Genomic DNA, 21,805 nt, shown 5'->3' with positions numbered 1-21,805 from the left:
GTTCGTAGCGCACTCGCCCGCGAAAGGCAAAGTCCCGAGTTCGAGTCTCGGTCCGGCACACAGTTTTAATCTGCCAGAAAGTTTCATATCGGTGCACACTCCACTGCAGAGTGAAAATCTCATTCTGGAAACATCCCCAAGGCTGTGGCTAAGCCATGTCTCCACAATATCCTTTCTTTCAGGAGTGCTAGTTCTGCAAGTTTCGCAGGAGAGCTTCTGTAAAGTTTGGAAGGTAGGAGATGTGATACTGGCAGAAGTAAAGCTGTGAGGACGGGGCGTGAGTCATGCTTGGGTAGCTCAGTTCGTAGCGCACTCGCCCGCGAAAGGCAAAGTCCCGAGTTCGAGTCTCGGTCCGGCACACAGTTTTAATCTGCCAGAAAGTTTCATATCGGTGCACACTCCACTGCAGAGTGAAAATCTCATTCTGGAAACATCCCCAAGGCTGTGGCTAAGCCATGTCTCCACAATATCCTTTCTTTCAGGAGTGCTAGTTCTGCAAGTTTCGCAGGAGAGCTTCTGTAAAGTTTGGAAGGTAGGAGATGTGATACTGGCAGAAGTAAAGCTGTGAGGACGGGGCGTGAGTCATGCTTGGGTAGCTCAGTTCGTAGCGCACTCGCCCGCGAAAGGCAAAGTCCCGAGTTCGAGTCTCGGTCCGGCACACAGTTTTAATCTGCCAGAAAGTTTCATATCGGTGCACGCTCCACTGCAGAGTGAAAATCTCATTCTGGAAACATCCCCAAGGCTGTGGCTAAGCCATGTCTCCACAATATCCTTTCTTTCAGGAGTGCTAGTTCTGCAAGTTTCGCAGGAGAGCTTCTGTAAAGTTTGGAAGGTAGGAGATGTGATACTGGCAGAAGTAAAGCTGTGAGGACGGGGCGTGAGTCATGCTTGGGTAGCTCAGTTCGTAGCGCACTCGCCCGCGAAAGGCAAAGTCCCGAGTTCGAGTCTCGGTCCGGCACACAGTTTTAATCTGCCAGAAAGTTTCATATCGGTGCACGCTCCACTGCAGAGTGAAAATCTCATTCTGGAAACATCCCCAAGGCTGTGGCTAAGCCATGTCTCCACAATATCCTTTCTTTCAGGAGTGCTAGTTCTGCAAGTTTCGCAGGAGAGCTTCTGTAAAGTTTGGAAGGTAGGAGATGTGATACTGGCAGAAGTAAAGCTGTGAGGACGGGGCGTGAGTCATGCTTGGGTAGCTCAGTTCGTAGCGCACTCGCCCGCGAAAGGCAAAGTCCCGAGTTCGAGTCTCGGTCCGGCACACAGTTTTAATCTGCCAGAAAGTTTCATATCGGTGCACACTCCACTGCAGAGTGAAAATCTCATTCTGGAAACATCCCCAAGGCTGTGGCTAAGCCATGTCTCCACAATATCCTTTCTTTCAGGAGTGCTAGTTCTGCAAGTTTCGCAGGAGAGATTCTGTAAAGTTTGGAAGATAGGAGACATGATACTGGCAGAGTAAAGCTGTGAGGACGGGGCGTGAGTCATGCTTGGGTAGCTCAGTTCGTAGCCCACTCGCCCGCGAAAGGCAAAGTCCCGAGTTCGAGTCTCGGTCCGGCACACAGTTTTAATCTGCCAGAAAGTTTCATATCGGTGCACACTCCACTGCAGAGTGAAAATCTCATTCTGGAAACATCCCCAAGGCTGTGGCTAAGCCATGTCTCCACAATATCCTTTCTTTCAGGAGTGCTAGTTCTGCAAGTTTCGCAGGAGAGCTTCTGTAAAGTTTGGAAGGTAGGAGATGTGATACTGGCAGAAGTAAAGCTGTGAGGACGGGGCGTGAGTCATGCTTGGGTAGCTCAGTTCGTAGCGCACTCGCCCGCGAAAGGCAAAGTCCCGAGTTCGAGTCTCGGTCCGGCACACAGTTTTAATCTGCCAGAAAGTTTCATATCGGTGCACACTCCACTGCAGAGTGAAAATCTCATTCTGGAAACATCCCCAAGGCTGTGGCTAAGCCATGTCTCCACAATATCCTTTCTTTCAGGAGTGCTAGTTCTGCAAGTTTCGCAGGAGAGCTTCTGTAAAGTTTGGAAGGTAGGAGATGTGATACTGGCAGAAGTAAAGCTGTGAGGACGGGGCGTGAGTCATGCTTGGGTAGCTCAGTTCGTAGCGCACTCGCCCGCGAAAGGCAAAGTCCCAAGTTCGAGTCTCGGTCCGGCACACAGTTTTAATCTGCCAGAAAGTTTCATATCGGTGCACACTCCACTGCAGAGTGAAAATCTCATTCTGGAAACATCCACAAGGCTGTGGCTAAGCCATGTCTCCACAATATCCTTTCTTTCAGGAGTGCTAGTTCTGCAAGTTTCGCAGGAGAGCTTCTGTAAAGTTTGGAAGGTAGGAGATGTGATACTGGCAGAAGTAAAGCTGTGAGGACGGGGCGTGAGTCATGCTTGGGTAGCTCAGTTCGTAGCGCACTCGCCCGCGAAAGGCAAAGTCCCGAGTTCGAGTCTCGGTCCGGCACACAGTTTTAATCTGCCAGAAAGTTTCATATCGGTGCACACTCCACTGCAGAGTGAAAATCTCATTCTGGAAACATCCCCAAGGCTGTGGCTAAGCCATGTCTCCACAATATCCTTTCTTTCAGGAGTGCTAGTTCTGCAAGTTTCGCAGGAGAGCTTCTGTAAAGTTTGGAAGGTAGGAGATGTGATACTGGCAGAAGTAAAGCTGTGAGGACAGGGCGTGAGTCATGCTTGGGTAGCTCAGTTCGTAGCGCACTCGCCCGCGAAAGGCAAAGTCCCGAGTTCGAGTCTCGGTCCGGCACACAGTTTTAATCTGCCAGAAAGTTTCATATCGGTGCACACTCCACTGCAGAGTGAAAATCTCATTCTGGAAACATCCCCAAGGCTGTGGCTAAGCCATGTCTCCACAATATCCTTTCTTTCAGGAGTGCTAGTTCTGCAAGTTTCGCAGGAGAGATTCTGTAAAGTTTGGAAGGTAGGAGACGTGATACTGGCAGAAGTAAAGCTGTGAGGATGGGGCGTGAGTCGTGCTTGGGTAGCTCAGTTGGTAGAGCACTTGCCCACGAAAGGCAAAGGTCCCGAGTTCGAGTCTCGGTCTGGCACACAGTTTTAATCTGCCAGGAAGCTTCATATCAGCGCACACTCCGCTGCAGAGTGAAAATCTCATTCTGAAATACAATGTGTTTAACAAAGTACAGTATGGTTCCAGAAGTGGATGAGGTACAATATCGGCTACTGCAGAGTTCGCAAAAGTGGTACGTGAAGCTCTGGATGGGGATGATTGTATTACATACAATTTCTTGACTTATCCACTGCTTTTGACACTGTTGACCAAAAGGTGGAGATTATTTGCACATCTGCTGATGATACATTTTTAGTAAAACAAATGTCAGACAAGAAACACATAAATATAGGTGTTCCTCAAGGTAATGTATTGGGTCCAGTTCTGTTCTTAATATGTACTGTATAAATGACTTTCCAAACAGTGTAAGTCATAGAGAAGAAGTTCTCCTCACCAATGACTACAACATGATAGTCACTGATAAAACATCAGAATTCCATTTAGACAAAGCAAATGAAACCCTCAAGTATGTTTACATTTGGGCAGTATGCAATTGATTAGTGTTGAAGATAAAAAACAAACAGTATGTACTTCAGGACTGTAGAAATTACAGGGAAGTCATACTGATACCAAACTGTCCCCAAGTATGCGAAAAGATGCTAGAGAGCAGAACTGAGAAAAAATTGGGATAGAAACAGTATGGCTTCAGTCTCAGACACCAACTGTTGACCTCATAATTGCACTGCGCCAGCTCCAGGAGCACCACTATTAATTTGGGGAAGACCTTGTGAAGTCTTTCTTGGTACAGAAAAGGCATTAGATAGCATGTGTAGAAGGAAGAGCTGGAAAGCAAAAGAAAGAAAGAGAGTGGAAAAAGAGACAACAAGCACAGTGGAGGAAATGTACTTTGGGAATCTGAGTTGTGTGAAAGTGAGAAATGAAGGGATAGATTGGATTCAGCAAACAAGTGATGTGAATCAGGATACTGCACTATCACCTCTTCTCTTCATTGTAGTCTTGGTTGAGATAATAACTAAGGTTGCAGAAAAAACTGGAGAAGACAAAATGAAAGAATGGTGTTCACAGAAGGCTTGATCATCTGGGGAAACAGGGAGGGAGATTCAGGAAAAGCTGGATGCCTGGGAAGAAATTATGAGAGGGCATAGGATGAAATTTAGTGTCAACAAATGTGAAATCCTGGTTACAATCAAAAAGAAAGATAGACCAATTAATGAATAAGGACTGGAGTTAACAACTGAAGAAGGTGGAAACTGTCAAGTACTTGTGAAGCATGTCAGAGGAAAATGGAAGAAATGAAGAAATGAGAAAGAGATCAGTGAAAGTGGCAGACAGGCAGAAGCATTCCTGCAAAGTGTTAGGAGCCTGCTTTGGAACAAAGATGTCCTTCAAAAAAACCAAAGAAGTAACATACAGAAATTGCTTCAGCCCAATAATAACCTATGTGTCTGAAACATGAGTAATGAAGAAAAAGAGATGTAAGCAGATTACAGATATGTGAAATGAAATTTGTCAGAAGTAGGACAAGAGTAACAGGGAGAGACATAGGGTGAGAAATGAAAGAGCAAGAGAAATAGTGAAAGAGGAACTCTTGCACAGCAGGTTAGAAACATTAAGTCTAAGATGGTAGGGGCACATAAAGAGAATGGAAAAAAGAGGATTTGTAAGAAGATACATGAGATGGAGATAATGGAGATACAAAGGACATGAAATGGAGATGCGTAAGAAATTACCAAGAGGCACACAGATCCTGTCTGGGGCTGGAAACTGTTCAGGATGACGATGATGTACTTCAGCATAAAAAGAGTAAGTAACTCTGTCACTTTAAGCATAGATTATAAATCTATAGACTGTGGAGCAAACACAAAGTTTTTAGAAATGAACATCAATTGTCAGCTAACATGGAATGAATATACAAAAATACTGGCAAATAGAATGTCACTAACATGTTATGCACTTAGAGTGTTAGCATCAGTTTGTACCAGCCAATGTTTTGTGGCAACATACTATGCATACATACACTAAGTTCTTAGCTATGGGCTTCTGTTCTGGGGATCAAAGACACAAAACATTGACAAGGTTTTTAAACTGCAGAAAAGGATGATAAGAATAATAACTGAGACAAATATAGTCATACTCATTGTAAAGAGCTATTTAAAAATTGGACATCCCTACTGCAGTAAGTGAGTACATCTAACAATCTGTGGTGTTTACCAGGGAAAATATCACTAAATACTGCACTAGTAGTTCTATACATAATCATGGAAGAAGAGCCAGTATGATGTTACATTTACCTAGGAAAAACAAACAAGCAAAACAGCATTTTATATCAGAGTATAAAATTGTATAATAAATTGCCAATGGAAGTTAAAAAGGTCATTAAAATATATCTTTTTAAAAAGGCAGTTAAAATGCCCTTCAAAAGTAATGCACATTACACAATTAAAGATAGGTTAGAGGACTCAGAGTAGTGGATAGTAATGTAAGGGACTAACTACAGCACTTAGTTGCATTTCAGTATGAGATTATGATTCACTTTCACAAGGAAATAACATGTTATGTTATGTTATGTTATGTTATGTGGTTTATTCATCTCATTACATACAATTTTCAAATCATTTGATTTGATGTACAGGAGACATGTCAAGGTTTACAAAAGAAACTTTTTTTCACTTTTTTAAGAGAACTACAAAAGTTTACATTATATTTTACATTTCTAAGTTACAGCTACACATGTACATAAAATAATAAATGTATTACAATCCCTGTGTTCAGATTGTGAAGCTGTCCTCAATGAAATCATCGACAGAATAATAACACTTTTCCACCAGGAGAGTAAAGAGCAATCTTTTCAGTGAACCAATCTCCATTTTAAATATATTACTGCCTTTTATTTTATTGAAAATTTTTAACCCCATATACTCTGGCGTTTGGGCATAAAGTTTTAAACGATGTGTTGGAAGTTTGAAGTTATCTCTGTGGCGAGTGCTGTAGTTGTGGTCAAAACGGAAATTGTCTAGTGTATGTTGATTTCTATATAGGAACACCACCATCTCATATATGTAAAGTGAGGGGATAGATAGTACTTTTAAATTTTTTAACAGTGGTCGACAGGATTCCCGTTTTTTTGCAACACACATGTTTCTAATTACTTTCTTTTGTAATACTAGGAGCCTAGTGACATTTGCTGAATTTCGTCAAGATGCATGATAGTAATGCCTGTTGGCATAGTTTTACAGATGGATAGTGGCACATGGTTGAATATGGAATCCAGAGCTCATGCAAGGTGGACTTTGCCATCTTTATAGTCCTATAGTCATTGGCGGGTGTCTTAGTGTTGTGGCAGTAGAGAGTGAAACTATGTTTTATACAGCAAGTAGCCAGAAACAATCCATGTCCTCAGTCTGTGCAGCAATCAAGAATGAAACTATGTTTTATTTGCAAGTTACCTTAAATGAACTGCTTGTAAATCAATGAACATTATACCATAGGGACTTACTCAATGAGGCATTGCAACTGTCAAGACACTGACCTCATATTTGGGAGAACGGAGTTTCTCTGTCTGGCCATCCTGATTTGGGTACTCGGTAGTTTTCCCGAACTGCTACACCAAATACCAGGATGGTTCTTAATCAAGGCCATGGCTGATCACCTGTCCTGTCCCCACAGGCTACCTGTCCTATCCTCATAAAGCATGTTATGTATGCTATGTCTTATATATACTGAGATGACAAAAGTCCTGGAATAGCAATATGCACTTGTACAGCTGGTTGTAGTATTGCATTCACAAAGTATAAGAGGGCAGTGCATTGGTGGGGCTGTTGCTCATACTCAGGTGATTCATGTGGAAAAGTTTCTGACACGTTTACGGTCACACAATGTAATTAACAGATTTTGGACATAGAACAGTAGTTGGAGGTAGATGGACATTCTGTTTCAGAAATCATTAAGGAATATAATATTCTGAGGTCCATAGTACTAAGAATGTGCCGTGAATATGAAATTTCAGGCATTACTTCTCACCACAGACAATGAAGTAGCCAATGGCCTTCATTTAACAATTCAGAGCAGCAGCATTTTCTTAGAGTTGTCAGTACTAACAGACAAGCAACACTGCATAAAATAACCACAGAAGTCAATGTGAGATGTATGACAAACATATATATTAGGATAGTGCAGCAAAATTTGCCATTAATGAGTTATGGTAGCAGATAACCGATTTGAGTGCCTTTGGTAACAGCTTGACACCACCTGCAGCATCTCTTCTGAGCTTGTCATTCTAGATGACTGAAAAGCTGTGACCTGGTCAGATGAGACCCAATTTTAGTTGGTAAGACTTCATAGTATGGTTTGAGTGTGGCACAGACCCCACAAAACCATGGACCCAGGTTGTCACAACAGTGCAATGTGGTGATCACTCCATAATGGATTTGAACGTTGACTGGAAATTGTTATGTTTGGCTACTTGGAGACCATTTACAGCCATTCATGGGGCTTAATGTTCCCAAACATGTCACCGACCCACAATTGTTCATGATTGGCTGGAGGAACATTCTGGCCACTTCGAACAAATGACTTGGCCACTCATATCGCCCAACATGAATCCTATCAAATATTTAAGGACATAATTGAGAGGTCAGTTTGTACACAATTCAGGCACTGGCAACACTTTTGCACTTGTGGGTGGTTATAGCAGCAGCATGCGGACTTCTAACAATTTTTGGGTTCAAGCCAGGTAAAAGGAGGTCCAACACAGTATTAGGAGGTAGTCCATGACTTTTGTTGTCTAAATATATTTTGGCCTATTGACCACCACTGTATTAGATTATACTTGGCTGAATAAAGAAGTAAATAAATAAATATATCATTTAGCTTATCTTACAAATAATCCGGTTTACAAATTTGATTAACCTGATCCATCAAGATTATAATGACATTTCTTTTTTGTCTTGGATGATGGTTGGATCCTAATAGAGGTATTTTTTATTTATTTGGTCCTGTTGGTTACATATTATACAACCACTGTAAAAGTAGTATAGAACAAGTCAACTGATACAATTACAGTAGTACATGAACATTTATACATCACATTGCACAGACATTTGTTTATTTAACAAGAACAATTACATGCATGCAGTATTAAAGCCTGCATTATGCCAAAAACAGTTTGAGTGACTGTTTAAAATAGTACAATAAGTGATAGTGCATATTTTTATGCTACTGACATATATGCAGGTAAATTTGCTTCCTGGTCATGGTTTGGATTCAATACAAATTTTAACTGCATTTCTTAAGGAGACGTTTAAGTGACTGCTCAAGAGGTGGGATACATGGGAGTTCACATTTTCTCTTAAGTTTGTTCGATGAGGAATAAATTTAGTTTCCTTTTGAAAAACTGTACATATTTATTTCCTTTTTTATATTGATAGGGAGATTATTGAAGACCTTTATACCCAACTCACTAACTCCCCTATGTACTTTAGTGAGAGTTGCAGAGCCTTGGTGAAAAATTTTTACCTGTCTTGTGTCATGGTTGTGGATATCACAATTTTTCTGAAACAGTTCCCTGTTGTTGGATACAAGTAACATCAGTGAGTATATATACTGGCCTGTGACGGTAAGTATCCTGAGAGATTTGAAGAGACCTCTACAAGATGCCCCATTAGGGACCCCACTTATTAGCCTCACTGCTCGTTTTTGTATTCTGAAGACTTTTTCAACATCTGCAGCATTTCCCCAGAGGATTATGCCATAGGAGAGAACAGAATGGAAATATGAAAAAGATGACAGCAACATTATTTCTCTGTCCACTAACTGATGGAGAGCTCTTAGTGCAAAGCACAATGAGCTATGTTTCTTGACCAGCTGATCAATTTGTTCTTTCCATCTTAGGTGACTGCCTATCTGGATAACTAGGAATTTTTTACGTGTGGTTTCATTAATTTTGTGATTGTTAACATGTATTTCAGGAACTTTATTTTTTATTTTTTCTCAGAAACTGTATCATATTGGTTTTTGAAAGATTTAAGGTTAGGCTATTCGCAGTGAACCATTTGTGTACTTGAGTAGAGACTGTCATGGCTGTATCCTGCGTTGTGGAGTTGGCTCCTTTTACGAGGATACTTGTATCATCAGCAAACATTACTATTTTTGCTCTGTTATTAATTGTGATTGGTAGATCATTAATGTAGATCATTAATGTGATGCCCGAGAATTGAGCCCTGTGGGACTCCATGTTGTATATTTCCCCAGTCTGATTTTAATGCTGTACCTGTCCCCCTTAAGGCAACCCTTTGCTTCCTGTTCTGTAAGTATGATTCTATCCAAGTCAAAGATTTGTCTTTAATGCCATAATGTGGAAGCTTTTTTAAAAGTGTGTTGTGATCTACACAATCAAATGCTTTGGAAAGGTCACAAAATAACCCCATTGGATACCTTTTGTAATTTAGTTCACCTAAAATTTCATCTGTTAGTTTAAATATAGCTCTGTCTGTGTAGGAGCCCTTACGAAAGCCATTTTGTGTAGTGTGACTATAAATCCTATCATACACTATTCTCTCAAATACCTTTGAGAACACAGGCAGCAGAGAGATGGGCTGATAGTTGGATATTTCATCCCTTGATCCAATTTTGTGGATTGGCATCACTACTGCATGTTTTAATCTATCTGGGAACACACCAGTTTCCGTAGATTGGTTACACAAGTAGCACAATATATAACTGATTAAGTCTGCACATGATTTTAAAATCCTACTTGATATGCCATCGTATCCACAGGAATCTGAGTTTTTGAGTAATTTTATGGTTTCTTTTTTTCAGTTTCTTTAGGGGTTATACTTCTGAAATGAAATGCTACTTTAGATGTTATTTGCATGTGGTTAAGTAGTTCAATAGCTTCTGTGTGAGACTGTTTATTATGGTTCACTGTTTTCTCAGCTGTAGAGAGAAAAAAATTGTTGAGATCTGAGGCTGCAGCTTTGTGTTTATTATTGTCAGGTTTTATGTTCCTATTTGTCTCACTTTTTATGATGTGCCATATGGTTTTTATTTTATTGTTTCAGTTGCAAATTTTTTGTGTAGAGTGCAACTGTTTGGCTTTCTTGATTACACTTGTTAGAATTTTACAGTATTTCTTGTAATGTAACTTTATTGATCAGTGTGTATGTAGTTTTCCTGCCCACCATGTTGTCCCAACTCCCACCCACCCATTTGATAAATGATACGTCCAGAGAACACTGGCAACACAGAGATGGGCTGATAGTTGGATATTTCATCCCTTGCTCCACTTTTGTGGATTGGCATCACTACTGCATGTTTTAATCTATCTGGGAACACACTAGTTTCCATAAATTGGTTACACAAGTAGCACAATTATTCTCCTTCTCCAGTGCAAATCAGCTTTTGGGTTAACACTACTGAGATGTCTCAAGAATACATCTCTCAAGCTATCTATAACTAAATTAATAAACACCTCTTACCCACATAGCTTGAGGAGGAATCAGCTGATAGGACATATCCTCTGGCATCAATGAATCATTGGGTTGGTAATAGAGCGAAGTGTGTTTTTGGAGGGGGGGGGGGGGCAGGGGGGAGGACAGGGGGAGGGAGGGGGGAGGTTTCTGTGGTTGTGGTTGAGGAGAAGGGGGAATTGTGGACGGAGACTAAGGCTTGGGTACAGTTCGAAAGGATGTCAGTTGCAGCAGTACTGCCAAGGCGAAGAAATTTGCATAGGATAGTGTGGGGAGCTGCATTGAACTATTCTTCAGACTGAGAATAACAACATAAACTGCTAATTACTGATTTGAATCAGATACAGAAAGTGTTTTTCCTGGTATTTTTGATCATGTTACCACCAATGTTTATTGTCTTTCTTTGGTTATCACTGTTCACTGACTGTCCTGCTTTCTAAAATAAATCAGCAACTAGATACACTTTAGCAACTGGCTACTTTTTGAATCTAGTCTTTTGGAGATATTATCACATTTTCATCGATCTTGTATTTGATGTTATTGGTTCCAGCTATCTTTTTGTTCTTCAATGTCTAATCTTTCTTCCATTTTGTATGAAGTTTTCTGTAATACAATGACCTTCAAATTTTTTAGTAAGTGGCCTATCTCTAAGTGTTTATTTCAGTTTAACCTTTTCATATACAAAAATTGGGAATCTGAGACCACCCATAGTATTGTATGGTTCATGAACAAGCTCTCTTTCAGAAACTACCAAACCATTTGTGGACTACAATAATTGGTAGACAGTTGTAAGGTAAATGTGCATTATTGTTAGTGTCATGAAGTAAAATGAGGTATGGCTGCAAGAAGTGCGACTTACCTTGTATAGAGATAAAGTGTAACATTAGACTCAATACTAGGTACATCAATTTCTGTGGCCTTATGTAGCATATTCACAAGATGAATTCCATGTCCTCCATCATCTGGCATCAAGTACCATGCCTTGTTCCCTGTTGGATATTGTTACATGTGGTGTTATTTCGTAATCTACTTATAAAGACTTACACAGATCAATAAAGTAATGAAACAGTATCAAATTTAGTTTACTGTCATGGTATTCCATGCATGAGTGAAAGTGTAGACCAGTGCTCAACTTTCAACTAGTACCACAATGCAACAAAAAAAAAAGTTTACTGTGACATTTAACAATTCCTGTGATATTTAACATGATAGTTTTCAGTTCATAACGCCCACTTTAAAGCAAAATATTTTCTTAATTTGTTAGGAAAATTTATACAGGGTGCTTCAAAACTACACCATCAAACTTAGATGGAATGTAGAAGGCACTTGAGGAACAAAATGAGGATAGGAACCCATGTCTGGAAATGTGACCCTATGATGTTACAGGGAGCTGAAGCTATAGGCACCAGCACCTGTATATGTATGTACATACAGAGTGACTCTGAAATGATGTTACGAACTTTTAGGAATGATAGAGAAGTTAAAGTGTATGAAATTGAGGGAAGGGACCCTGATGTGGGAACGAACGAGTCCAAAGTTATAAGTGAAAATCATTCTGATACCTCAACTGTACAGTTGTTGCTAAGTTTGTAGAGTAGGCAAATTTCAGAGGTCTTAGTATGGGTCAAAATAAGAAAAACCTCTCCAGTAAACATGGGCTATAAAATCCATACCTGAGGAGTTACAAGCACTTGTTCATCTTCATATCTGTGAAACACATCTCCCCTACTGAACAACTGCTCGTAGCTCCTAAAGTATGCATGCATTTTAGAGCCCATATTTACTGGACCTGTTTGTCTTGTTTTGGTTCATGCTACCACATCTGAATGTTGCCTGCCTTACAATCTTAGCAACAGCAAGACTGGTACAAGTATTCCACTATCCGGGATATCAGTACAATTTTCGATTATAACTTTTGACTTGTTTGTTTCCAGACCAGAGTCCCTCAAACTCATACATTTATCCCTCTCTATCACCCTGAAAGTTTGTGACATCATCAAGGAATCACTTATATATACATACATACAGATATACATGTGATGACACCTATAACTTTGACACTCTGTAGCATCATTGAATGACATTTCCAAATGTGGGTTCCTACCCTCATTTTGTTCTTCAAGACACCTTCTACATACCCTCAGAGTTTGTTGGTGTAATTTTGGAACTCTCTGTACATGTAAATGCTGAGTGCACCAACCATGAAAAAAAGCTTCCACCATGACATTCTGTTGCTATATTTGTAAAATGGGAAGGTCTTACTCTCTTGGGTAATTTTAGTTAATCTACTGACATAAGAGACTCAAACTAATAAATGTATCAGTCTCTAGTTATGTTCCATTGTTTTTATGGGCAAAAAAGAAGTTACACAAGAAGTGTAGGGTGCATAAGTCATTGTTTAACCTCAAACTTCCTCACTGCTCTGAGCTGATACATTGTTATGATGTCAAACAAAATAAAATTTCTTTGACTTTGAAAACACTAGCTAAAATGCAACAGACAAAAATTTGAAGCAAGCAGAATCTCTGTATCAATACACCTAAAATATTAGGGTCATCCAGAATGTAAAGAGCAGTTGTGTACCACACCCAATGCCAATCTCCATCGCTGCAGTCACAAGCATGTCACTTAGATCTTTTCCCCATTATTTGTGAGCCAAGTTTCGTTGCTGAGCATTTAGTCTCTTTGTTCTGTAACCTTTTCAAGCAGCAATGCCCACAGAAAATCCTGCCAAATGCAAAGTGTATAGTGCCACTTGTTTTATGAATGCACCAAATGTTTGGTCTATGGAAAGTTATAGGCAAATAAATGTTGTTTATGGTGATAGTGAAATGAGTGACTTTTCTGTGACATGGAATGTTGTTGGGGAAGGTATTCATGGCAATACACAGCCTGGTGCATTGGCTCAAGCACAGCAAGAACTCCAGCATCTTATGTGGGAAATTTTTGTACACGCCCTTACAGCCCTGGCTTGGCACCAACTAATTTTCACTTTTTCCTGAAACTAAAGGAGTTTTTGTTGGTAAACAGTTTGCAAATGATGAAGACCTCTAATAATCAGTGTTATCCTGTGGCTCAGGTATTTGGTGGCAGAAGAGTATGACATACGAATTTAAAAAAAAAAACTGGTCCTGTGTTACAATAAGTGCCTTGACAGTTATGCTGACTACATTGAAAAATAAAGTAAGGTGATCTAACTTTGTAAATAAGATTTTGTGTTGAGATCTTGCTTTTTTATTTATTTATTCCAAAATATTCTCTACTTTCTGGATGACCCATGTATGACATCAACATTATTAACTACAAAAACCATTATAAATCTTAGCTTTATAAGCATCTCAGAGGCTGTGGACCAAGCACACTGGGGGGATTTTATTGAAGATTTTTAAAGATATTATTTCATACAAGATATTGACTTTCTCCTGACTGTTTCTCAAGATGACATTTCTTGTCTGCCCCTAGTGCAATGAATGGTCTACCTGGTGCCAAAGCAAACCCCTTAAAAGTAGAATTTAATATTTGTGTGAAACTTCAGCTTGATAAAGAGGCAATGACATAGTTGCTTAATACAAACTTTGCACATCAGTCTGATTACTTCGTTTTTGACAACATAAGTAATTATATGACTATATGACAAGGAGTTCACATATCAGTATGCTATCAAAATGTGTGAGTGGAAAAACAGAAAGTACAGATACATGTAGACATGCACAATATGAGCCTTCTAAGTTAATTGGAAGTCAGTATTGAAGCTCAACTGTTTTGATGATTTTTTGTTTGCTGTTATCTCTTTGCTAGATCATAAAATCAGATTCTGTATTTAGTGTGAGTTACACCAGAGCTAATTACATTAAAAAGAATCTATTGTTAGTTCTAATGCTTCTATGTTGTATTTTTATTTTTTTGAGATGTGAACTAAAAAATTATGACTTAAGTCATACTTGTCACATCTTCAAAATAGTTAGCATACATCAATGAGCATACCTAATCTAAAACTCTTACTAAGGAGCCAAAATACAATATAGTTCTATCTGAGAAAAAGAAGGCTCTAGTTGACTGGATTGAAGTAAGAATGGATAATCATCAAATGTAACAGCCAAAGTTACCTACCATCTGCACATACACGATATATCAATAAGGAAAGTTAGTGAAAACAATCAGTGAAATGGAACTAGACAGGCAGAGTGATACAGAAGAATCTGAGGATGAATAGGTACTTAAATGGAAGTGATTAGTGAAGCTATAACTCTCTATAGATAGAGAGATGCTCAATGATAGATGCTCAAGAGAGCAGTGTGTGATGCCTTCAGTGACTACCATAGCAGAATATTGTCAAGTGATCTTTCACAGAACCAAAAGAAATTCTGGTCATATGTAAAGGAGACAGGAAATGAAATTGAGAGTAGCAAAGAAAAAGCTGAAATGCTTAACTCCATTCTCAAATGTTCCTTTACAGAGGAAAACCCTGAAGGACTCTGCCAATTTAACCCTTGTACCACTGCAAAGAATTTAATCCTCGTGCAACTGCAAAGATGAACAAAATAGCTATTATGGTCAGTAGTGTTGAGAAATAGCTGAAATCATTGAAATTGAAAAAAAAGATCCAGGCTCTGATAGAATCCCTGTCAGATTCTATACTGAATTTGTGACTGAGTTAGCCCCTCTTCTGACTATAATCTGACATAGATCCCTTGAACAAAGAACCATACCCAGTTATTGGAAAAAGGCACAGGTCACATGCATACACAAGAAGGGTAGTAGAAGTGATCCACAAAACTACCATCCAATATCCTTGGCATCAATTTGTTGTAGAATCATAGAACACATTCTGACCTCAAACATAATGAATTATCTTGGACAGAATGATCTCCTCAATGCTAACCAGCAAGGATTTCAAAAACATCAGCAACGTGAAACCCAACTTTTCTCACATGACATACTGAAAGCTTTGGATCAAGGCAACAAGGTAGATGCACTATTTCTTTATTTCCAAAAAGCACTTGACTCAGTACTGTACCTACCTACACTTATTGTCAAAAGGATGGTCATATGGGATATCAAGTGAAATTTCTGACAGGATTGAGGACTTTTTGGTAGGGAAGGCACAGCATGTTATCTTGGATGGAGAGTTGTTGTCAGATGTAGAAGTAACTTCATGTGTGCTCCAGAGAAATGTGTTGGGACCCTTACTGTTCATATTGTATATTAATGACCGTGCAGACATTATTAATATTTAAATCACCTGAAAGAAGCACCATAAATATTCAGTCAGATTTTGATATGATTTTAATGTGGTGCAGAGATTGGCAACTTGCTCTAAAATTTCAGAAATGTAAAATTTTGCTTTTCACAAAACAAAAAAATGTTGTATCCTGTGACTATAATATCTATGAGTCACTGCTGGAATCAGCCAACTGATATAAATACCTGGATGTAACACTTTGTAGGAATATGAAATGGAACGATCACATAGGTTCAGCTGTGGGTAAAGCAGGTGGTAGACTTCCGTTTATTGGTAGAATACTGGGGAAGTGCAATCAATCTACAAAGGAGATAGCTTAAAAATTACTCATGTGACAGGTACTAGAATATTGGTCAAGTGTGTGGGACTCTTGCCAGATAGGAGTAACAGAGGATATTGAACATATACAGAGAAGGGCAACACCAATGGTCACAAGTTTGTTTAATCCATGTGAGAGTGTCACAGAGATACTGGAGGAACTGAAGATAGGCATAAACTATCCCAAGAAATCATAATGTGTAGGCGATTATGGCTCAGGCTAAGAGTCTGTGGTCGAACAATAGAAATTCTTCCTCCTGATGTTTCGTTGCCAAATGCCGATCATCTTCCGAGGTGAGCCAATGACTAACTGCTAGGCCATAGTGGTCCTGTTTATATAGAGCACATAGAGAGCACCATCATTCATCATATGCTGTTGAGTGTGAAACTATCTCTGACTAATATCATTACTCTCGATCAAAGCTAATCAATTGTGACCTCGTTGGTACAAAGTCGACAGCCATATCGAATCTAACTTTAAGCCTTCTTCTTTTCTGTTAAAATTATTGTGGTGTTTATAAATCTCTATGGCTTCTCTGCACATGCATGTGTAATATTGCAATCTCTTAGCTAGCAAGCTTGTCTCACTAAATTTTATTTCATGATCACCATCTTCAAAAACATGTCCCGCTACAGCCTATTTGTCAATGTGACCCAGATGACAATTCCTTTTATGTTCAGTTAAGCAGGTACAAACACTTCTCTTCTTCTTCTTCTTCTCTCTCTCTCTCTCTTTTCTTTTTTTTTATTATTTTTTTTTTATATAAAGTTTTTATGGAATTTTTTGAACACCAGGCACTGCAATCAGCCAATAAAAATCCTTTGAAAAGGTATCGGTATGTGGTGGAACTTTTGTGATATGCAGTCTTGGTAAAGGGGAACTGAATGGTTTCTGGGTGCATTTAAATAGTATTAATCAAAAGATACAATTCGGTATGGACACAGAGAGTAATGGACACCTTAATTTTTTGGATGTTTCAGTAATTAAACAGGCAGGTGGGACTTAAGGTCATAAGGTATATAGGAAAGATACACAAGCCAATCATTACCTCCATAAGAATTCGAACCATCATCCCAGGCAGGAGAGAGGTGTCATTAAAACATAGGTTAACAGAGAAAATAAAATCTGTGAGTCAGTTTATTTACAAGAGGAATTAAATCATTTGTGAACAGCTTTTAAGAAAAATGGATACACTGATAATGAGATAGATCAAGCACTCTATCACAGAAGAAAAGTCTTCCAAAACATGCAACAACAACAATAATCAACTGGGAAAGTTTTTCTTCCATTTATCCACAATATTACATAAAGTACTGGGAAAGTTCTGGCCAAGTTTCAGGCTGAAACAATCTGTGAATGTTTAAGATTGGCGAAAGATGAACGTCACCCTTTTGCAAAACCTGGGATGTATAAAATTCCATGTGGTTGTGGGAAGGTTTATATTGGAACAATGGAAATGTTGCCTAACCAAACACAAAAGGAACTGTCATCTGGGACTCACCGACAAATCGGCTGTAGCCGAGCATCGTTTTTGAAGATTGTGATCATGAAATAAAATTTAGTGAGACAAGCTTGCTAGCTAAGACATTGCATTATTATTATGCACATATGTACAGAGAAGCTATAGAGATTTATAAACACCACAATAATTTTAACAGAAAAGAAGAAGGACTAAAGCTAGATAAGACGCGATGATCGACTTTGTACCAATGATGTGACAATTGATTACTTTTGATCAAGGGTAATGATCTCAGTCAGAGATAGTTTCACTGTTGACAGCACGTGACAAGTGGTGGCACCTTCTATGAGCTCTATATAAATGTGACCTTCATTGCCTAGCAGCCAGTCATTGGCTCACCTTGGAATATAGTTCTCACATTTGGCAATGAAACTTGAGGAGGAAGAATTTCTAATTTTCAACCATGGCCTCTTAGCCCAGAAGTTTTAATTAATATCCTGAGGAAGTCTAAAAGTTTGAAGAACCAGCTTTACATGATGAGTCAAGGAATATACTACAATCTCCGGTGTATCACTCTCACAGGAATTGTGAAGTGAAGATTAAAATAATTATTGCATGCACAGAGGCATTCAGACAATAATTCTCCCCACACACCATATGTGAATGGAATGGGAAGAAACACCACTAATTGGTACAATGGGATGTACCCTCTGCCATGCATCTCACAGTGGTTTGCAGAGTATAGATGTGAATGTGGATGTAGACTAGTTCAGCTGTTTTTCACCTTAGCGTCGAAATTTAATACAATGAATCACGAAGTAGTAGAAGATAGCAAATCAAATAACTAACTTACTTTGTTTTTTGTGTATCTGAAATACTGGGAACTGAGGGGTGCTGATATTTTGTGCCACCATTGCCGCAGACGTTGTTGTTGCCTACATCACTGCTACTGTATCACCATTGTGTTGGGCAGCTTTGCTAGTAGTTGCAATGTCATCTTCCACCCCCCATTCCCCACCCCTGCACCCACCACTGCCCTGCTCAACTATGGTATGCAATACCATTTATAGCTAAATCTGCTGCCACTGCTCATGAAATGTTGCATCATGTTTGCTGGAACACTGTACCAACATTTTATGTTACCAGCAACCAAAAAAATTAAGTCAAGAGTATTTGTATTACTTATAAGTTGCTGCTAACAAGCTAGGCAACATGGAAATTAAGGAAGAACTTGACTTAGCTTTGGTAATATTGTGAGTAATGGAATAGTTTTAATGATTCACAAATACCTTTGAGTCAATGACTGTATGAAACACCTGTAGAATCTGTTGATGTAGCAATTGAATGTAGCGTATGGAAAGAACAGCAGTACAAATGGCAAAAGGTTTGCTTGAGCCTTGGAAGAGAATTGTAGAGATGCTGAAAAACTTGAACTGGCAGATGCCTAAGAATAAGGTGTAGCTATGCTACAGAAGAGTAGTTACAAACTTTCAAGAACCAGAGTAAAGTGAGGAATCATTCCCATAAGGATCATGTCAAAACTAGACGAATTACAGCATGCACAGAAGCATTTAAGCAATCATTCTTCCCACACTCTATTCACAAATGGACAGGAAGAACCACTAATAATATGGTACAATGAGAAGTAGGCTGTGCCACACACTTTACAGTGGTCACTTTACAGTTGTTTGGAGAGTGTTAATGTATATGCAGATATGACATGGTCTTTACTGCCCAAAGCAACTTGTTGTTGGAAAATAAATAAACTTTCTGTATGATGATACCACAGATAGAGTGGGGCATTGTTTTTCATTGACCTATTTCAAATGTCAGATGAAAACAATGCATCCTAATTCACACTGCAATGAAATTTTGTGAATGAGGAAATATAGGAGGGCTGTTCCCACATAGTACTCTACACTACAAGTTTGGATAATAAATAATGGGCAACAGTTATGCTTGATTTAAGTGAAGATGCAATGATGGTGAAGTCAGCCTTCTTAAACACCAGGAACTGTAAATACAAGAATATTTAATACTTTAAGTCAGAAGATATGTATTAAAGCAAGCAACTTTTCCATTTCATATAATCAATCTATGGAACTTCTAGTTTGAGGCTGTGTTCTATTTGGAAAGATAATTATGTTCTTGATATTGTAAACATCTTTGTGATGCCAGCAGTGTAAGACACTAGAAACTGTTGTCCAACAAATAGGATCTACACCAATATGGTTTGTGCATAATATCATACTAAGTAATTTTGCTGAACTTCGAACATTGAACAGAGTCTCTAGATATTGACGGTCAAACATACTGTACCCAAAACCTGGAAATCAATAATTAAATTTTGAATCATATGTGATTGACAATTTTCTGAAGCAACAGAAAAGGTATTACACTTACTAACTTCCTGAGAAAAAGTAGCAGATTTGGCAAGTTAACTAATTCTCCGAAAAGCAAAATCGGCATCCTATATAGTTTGAAGATTCAGCTCGTAAAATTTTACCCGAGGCATATAATTTTAAATAACAGTTTAAAAGATATCCAAATTTTAAAAGTTTTAATTTCTTTGTGCAGTATTCTGTAGCTATGGTCCTTCCAAGTAACTTACTGAAATGCAGCTAATAGAAAACAACAAAATGTTAGCTAAATATTGTTTGGAGTTTTTAGCAGTAAAAATTTATATTTAAAAAAGGTGTAAAATAAAATTTTTTTCCTTCCCTGAAAGAGGTTTATGAACCATTAGTATTTAATTAAACATTTGGGAGCTACAAAATATAACATTCATTAGCAGGAGGAAAAATTCTTATTCTTTTAAATGCACAAAAATAGATGCTAATTTGGCAAATCATATATGCTAAGTTTTCACGTTCCAAGTAATTGTAGAGTGTTACTGCATATAACTAACTTCAGCACCACACAGTTATTAATAATTACTGGTGCCATATAGTCTGGATACTTCTAAGATCAATAAATACTTACTTTTTGCTGAAGAAAATGTGACACAGGTGAACAACAAAATATGGAGAAACAGCATGATGAATTCTTTGAATTCCAAGCAGTAAATGTACTCTTACAAGAAAAAAGCTATCTGCAATAACTGATTATCTATTGAGGTTGGCTATTTGTTACCTTGGAATTTGAGCACTGATCTTTATCAAGGCATTATCAGCTACTGGAAAAATGAAAAGCAATGTGCACTGATAATGTGCTATCAAAATACTTTCACAATATCAATGGGTATGACTAAAAAATGAATAACTGACACGTTCTAGCATTGGTCATACGCTCATATATGTGCACTACATATATCTTGTGCATAAGATTAAACAGCTAAAGAGAGAAAGAAATGGAAAACTTGGAAAAAAACGATGATTAATTTGTAACTTTGTAGGAAAGAGTTCTACAACATTCTACTAAGTTTTTTTTCGTATTGTGTAAATATATACACTACTGGCCAATAAAATTGCTACACTAAGAAGAAATGCAGATGATAAATGGGTATTCATTGGACAAATATATTATACTAGAACTGACATTTCTTACATTTTCACGCAATTTGGGTGCGTAGATCCTGAGAAATCAGTACCCAGAACAACCACCACTGGCCGTAGTAGCGGCCTTGAAAGGCACTACCGGTTCTCCACTTGTATATGAAGTAATTGGATTTTTGTATAGGCCTCTTAAAGTGTTCCCTTTCTTTCATTAAGCTCCACAGTTTTTCTCTGTTAACTTTATCTTTCTAGATCAATGAAAGCTAAATGGGTCTCTTGATTAAATTCTGCGTGTTTTTCAACGATCTGTTTCATAACAAATACCACAACTGTTGTCAGTCTTCCTCTAGGGAAACACAAATCCTGCTCCCACTGCCAGTCCTTCTCTATAGATATCCATCTGTTCTTCACTTAATAGCACAATGATATTAGTTTACATCTACTGATCAGGATCTTAGCATAAGCCTTGCATGCTGCATGCTTACTTGTGACTCCTTTTTTAAACAGCTTGTGCCATCCTCTTGGTGTGAAAATTATTTTGTGTTACATATTGAATATATTTAGTAGTCTTTAATGAAAAGAGAGTCCACCATAACTTAGGAGTTCTTTGCTTATGCTGTTTGTGCCTGTAGGTTTCCTGTTTCTCAAGGCCACCATAGTCTCTGCCACTGCTTCTGTGCATAAATTATCCACATCTAATGAGTGTATATATTTCATATCCCCATTTTCTGTCTCCCTATCTGCACACTAAAGGGTTTTGTAGTGTTTGACCCTTTGCCATTATTC

The sequence above is a fragment of the Schistocerca piceifrons genome, chromosome 3 (genome assembly GCF_021461385.2).
Source record: "Schistocerca piceifrons isolate TAMUIC-IGC-003096 chromosome 3, iqSchPice1.1, whole genome shotgun sequence".
In the NCBI taxonomy this organism is placed as follows: Eukaryota; Metazoa; Arthropoda; class Insecta; order Orthoptera; family Acrididae; genus Schistocerca; species Schistocerca piceifrons.
The sequence above is the reverse complement of the archived record's forward strand: the minus strand, read 5'-3'. Positions refer to the sequence as shown.